The sequence below is a fragment of the Gekko japonicus genome, unplaced genomic scaffold (assembly GCF_001447785.1).
Source record: "Gekko japonicus isolate JY-2015 unplaced genomic scaffold, Gekko_japonicus_V1.1 scaffold976, whole genome shotgun sequence".
Taxonomy (NCBI): domain Eukaryota; kingdom Metazoa; phylum Chordata; class Lepidosauria; order Squamata; family Gekkonidae; genus Gekko; species Gekko japonicus.
The window spans coordinates 180,850-186,071 of NW_015172584.1; the positions used below are offsets into that span (position 1 = coordinate 180,850).

The 5,222-nt window shown below is 43.4% G+C and overlaps 1 pseudogene; it reads right to left on the minus strand.

Moving 5' to 3' along the window:
* Positions 1 to 891: 891 nt before the first annotated feature.
* LOC107119053 lies at positions 892 to 2,163 on the minus strand (annotated as a pseudogene).
* Between the last annotated feature and the right edge of the window lie 3,059 nt (positions 2,164 to 5,222).

A 5,222-nucleotide genomic window follows, 5' to 3' on the forward strand; every position in this document is an offset into this window, starting at 1 on the left:
AGTTTTTTAAAGGAGGTTTTTTAATTTAAAAAAGTTTACTAGTAATGATTTGGTGGAAACAGATAAAACTCCCAAGAAGTTCATGGGCCCTGCTCCCCTGCAATTTCACTATGATGACTTCTGAAACTGCAGCAAAACGTCTGCTGTACCTCCCAGTGGGACACAGCATTTGCTCAATCTGTGTCAAAGACTCTCTGTAACTCTCTTCCCCCTGACGTATATACATTTCCTCTCCTTGAATAGCCACTCAATTCTCCCCAAAGCCATAAGATATCTAAATAATGATATTGCCATGTGCAGAATCTCGGGATTCCAGCCTTCAGAATCCTCTTAACTGCCTGAGTATGTTTTTGTAAGAGTCTGCTGAATGAGCTCTGGATCTGTGTGTTACCTGTGAGATCCTTGCATGCCATTCCACCTGTATAAGCTCAGCTCCACAGGCAAAATCAAGCATTCCTAAAATTGAGCATTCTCTTTCTTATTTGCTTGCTTACCTATGACATTTGCGTTGTTTCTTATGAAGATAAACTGTAGGAGATAACACAGCTGGTTGTAAACTCTTATTATTCGATTAAAAGTAAGAAAAAATAATAATTAAAAAAACCACAAGACTTATATGGCATATTCTCTGCTTACTCCTGAATATCTTAAGGCCCTGAGATTAGAATATTAAATTCTAATTTAGCCACAGGGCTAAAAATTAAATCCCTAGTGCATCAATTTTTCTCTTTTAAGCCCTAACCAAAGTTCCAGCTTCTCAGAATTAAGATACACTTCCCACTGGGACAAGGCTTGGATGCTCCACCTTTAGCTTTCTTTTTACAGAAACAGGTTTAAACGCCAGTTATATCACTGACATTTCTTGGTACCTGGCGGCACCGTTTATGTCCATCAATGAAAACATGCCCTGTAACAGAGTTACGCTCCAGCCGTGAGGACAGTGAACACACAAATGTTGACCAGAAACAGTTTCCAAGTGGCCACCATGTTCTCATCCTCCTCCTCTTCTTCCAGCTTCACCAGCTCTTCCATGTGTGGTGAAGCATCAACAGCTCTCTTCCTAAGCTCAGTGTCTTGACTAATGCTCTCTGCATCTAGCTGCTCCCAATCAGGCATCTTCTCCTGAACGTCGGTGACTATACACTTGACCTCTTCCTCCTCAGTCACCCAATGCTTTGGAAGTATGGGTTGGGGCACTCTCCCATTATTCATTTCTGAACTTCATTTGGGCTGTCTTGGTGGTGGGGGAGTATGCTCCGGTGGTGGGTCCAAATCCTCATTAGAAAGCTCTTTCCATTGCTCCTGCACGGAGGAGTCCCCCATAATAAATTTTGCTCCCTCTATAGCAGCCAAGTAAGAGAAATGAAGTTGGTCGGTGGTCTGTATGAACCCCATTCTGTACTTCCTCATTTCTAAGAGAACCTGCTTGATGTCGACAGAAGAAGGATCTTTCCTTTTGTCCATCAGGAGGAGGCAAGTATCAACCAAACAGAATGTTCCTGATCTTCTGATTCCTGCACTGTAGTGCACTATGGCGGGTCTGTGTTCAGGGCTCAGTGACCCCGACTCTCTAACTTTGAACAGGAAGTTGAGGAATGAAGCTGGAGGTTTGGGGACTCCAAAGTCAGGCCACATTGTATAGTGGAAGTGCAGAATCTCTCCGGTTTCATGTGTTGTCAGGTTTTCCAATTGCAACTGTCGTACCGTATAGTAGGATTTTATATCTTCTGATATCAAGATGAGCTTCAAGTTTGTGTCTTCAAAGAACATTTCTTTCTCTTCTTTTTGTGGCCAGTACTGTGCACGTTTTATTGATCCCTTTTCCATCATTCTGTTGAGCATGACAATGCCACAGCTTTTCTGTTCCCAAACCATCTCCCAAAAGTGACTACAAGTATTTGGCAGAGAACCCTGTGTAAGGATGTAGCGCCTGTGTGCTTCTTTTATTTTTATCAAACTAGTGTTGATATAATCATTGTCTTGCTGCAGTTTAATTCGACTGTGGTCAAAAGAGCTGACATCTCTGTACCTGTTGTGTTTTTTATTTTTAGGAAGTTTGGCCACTTTGCAAGGGAAGTCACCAGCTTCATGTCTTATATCATGGTAGACGGCAGCCCAGCTGTCGGCCTGGTTGAGCTGGTGGAACTTCTTTTCTATCTCCATGGCGTGGGGAGCCCAAGGCCGGGTCTGGCTGCCCCTCTCCCCAGTCTCAGCCACTGTGACCCCTGTGGCTGCTTCTCCCCGAGAGCGTCACCACCACCGTCGCAGCCCTTGCTGCCTGCTCTGAGCACAGACAGCGCCTTAGCACAGCTGGTGATGTAAGGAAAGGCAAACCATTAGCTTGGTCCTTACTAGTAGGTAGCTGACAAGGTCAACACTGGGGGAGGCGGTGCTTTTGCTGCAGCAGTTGATAGAAGGGACAGATCATTCTGCACAGGCTCTTCTTCTTGCACATATCTCTGCATGCTTTAGGAACTGCAGACATGAAGCAAGAAAATAATTATGCAAGAAGTGAGGGATCATCCCAAAATGGCAGGAAAGTCCATCTGGCTTGTAGCTAGACGTGTGTGTGTGTGTGTGGGACCTTTGTTTATTAAAACTATTTTTATCACATCTTTCTAAGTCCATCCAAGGCAGTTTAGAATGCATATTAAAACAATGCAACAATTAATCATAACAATGAACAAATTTAGATTACCCAGAAGCAGAAAGTTCTTTACCAAAAGAATCTGAATGTTTTGAATTTTTTTACAAATACTTCACTGTATTTTGTAAAGAGCCTCTTGCTCAGGGTAAAAGAGGAGAGCGCAAAAGTGGGCTTGAAGCTCAACATCAAAAAAACTAAGATCATGGCATCCGGCCCCATCACTCCTTGGCAAATAGAAGGGGAAGTCGTGGAAGTAGTGACAGATTTCACGTTCCTGGGATCCCAGATCACCGCAGACTGTGACAGCAGCCATGAAATTAAAAGACGCCTGCTCCTTGGGAGGAAAGCGATGGCGAACCTAAACAGCATGATAAAAAGTAGAGACATCACCCTGCCAACCAAAGTCTGCATGGTCAAAGCAATGGTATTCCCAGTAGTCATGTATGGCTGCGAGAGTTGGACTATAAGGAAGGCCGAGCGCCAAAGAATAGATTCTTTTGAACTATGGTGCTGGAGAAGACTCTTGAGAGTCCCCTGGACTGCAAGAAGATCAAATCAGTCAATCCTAAAAGAAATCAACCCTAAGTGTTCCCTGGAAGGCCAGATAATGAAACTGAAGCTCAAATACTTTGGCCACCAAATGAGAAGGGAGCACTCACTGGAGAAGACCCTGATGCTGGGAAAGACTGAAGGTCAAAGAAGACGGGGACGGCAAAGGATGAGACGGTTAGACAGTGTAATAGATGCAACAAACATGAAATTGAGCAAACCTCAGAGGATGGCGGAAGACAGGAAGGCCTGGCGTGATCTGGTCCATGGGGTTGCAAAGAGTCGGACTCGACTGTGTGACTGAACAACAACAACAAAAAGCATGCTTAAAAGCTAGTTGCTATAGAGAAAGAAAATGTTGTTGTTGTTCAGTCGCACAGTCGAGTCCGACTCTTCGCGACCCCATGGACCAGCTCCCGCCAGGCCCTCCTGTTACAGCAAAAGTTTTAAAATATCTTGCTGATCCAGATGGCTTTGATGAAGAAATATGGTAAGATAGGTTTAGTGTGATATCAGTGAAATGGCTAAAGTGGAGATATTGCTAATATATGTAACGTTTGCTGAAGTAATCTCAGTGCATATTGAAACTGAATCCTGATAAGATGGAAGTGATGCTAGTTGAGAAGGATGGGTGGATACAGCTGGGAAAAAATGCTTTCTTCCAACTTTATCAAGCCTGGAAGATGGCCCCCTAACCTAGACTCAGGTGATCTAACTACTTGAATCCATGCCATGGTAACATCAAGACTAGATTGTTGTAATGCACTTTATATAGGTCTGTCCTTGAAGTCAGTCCAGCTGGTACAGAATGATGTAGGTTGGTTATTATCAGGTGCTAGATGGGGCATGCATATTAAACCCATTCTGCAGGAACGCTGGTGACTGCCTGCCAGCTACTGGGTCCAGTTCGAAATATAGACTATCACTTACCAAGTCCTGCACTGCCTTGAACCCTCATACCTGCAGGACTGCCTCTCTTCCCAATGTCTGTTATGACAGCTCCACTCATCTGTTCAGGGCCTTCTGCAGGTCCCACCCTGCAAATGGGCATGATCAACAACCCACCTGTACATGTGCTTTCTCTTCTGTGGTCCCACCTTGTGGAATGGCCAGCCTAAGAAGGTCAGGAGGGCTCCCATGCTGCTGTCATTCCACGAACTGTGCAAAATTGAGTTGTTCAGGAGAGCTTTTCTATAACATAATAGTTCAGGAATTTGCTTGATAAAGGGAAAGGGACTGTGGGTTGTACCACTGTGTATAGGATGTATTATCAGTGATGTAATACAAATTTTCTTCATTATATCCACACACACTGTATCATACCCAATATTTGATACTCCTTCAGATTTCAGTGAGCCTAGTCCTAGTGCATTGTTCATTAGATGTCTCCTCATATCAATTTCATCAATCTACACTGTGGTTATTAGGCAACTTTGTATGATCTGCTATTGATTTACACTGTGCAATCTGCTTTGAGTCTCAGTGAGAAAGGCGGACTATAAATACAGTTAAATACATAGGCACATTCCTAAAAATGGCAGATTGTAGAATGAAAACAATCATTTTTAGATAAGAATTTTCAGGTATGAACTATTAAACCTGACTCTGCTTGTGAATTCCAGTGGCCACAATTACAATTGCACATTGGATCTGGTTGTTCCTCAGTTACTTACTCTGACTCTGCAGTGCACAAACCTCACCAAAGTGGGTTGTCATGCTGTCTGCACATGTATCTGTGTGCAGGCTGGGGAAGGAGAAAAAAACTTATTTTGAGCCTTTTGGAATACCATGTGCAACTGTGATGGGGCTGTATGAAATAACTTGTTGAAATATTAAGTTAAATAATGACAAAAGGCTTATATCCTTTCTAATTTCACCCCAGCCAACACAATATTGCCTGGGCAGAATATTTGGCAACACTTCTGATGTGTAACTCTTGGCAGATCTCTAGGGGAAGGGTGGTATCTTGCTATCCAAACTTGAACCACCGACGGTAGTTAACTTGGTTGGTTTTAGGGAGTGTGAT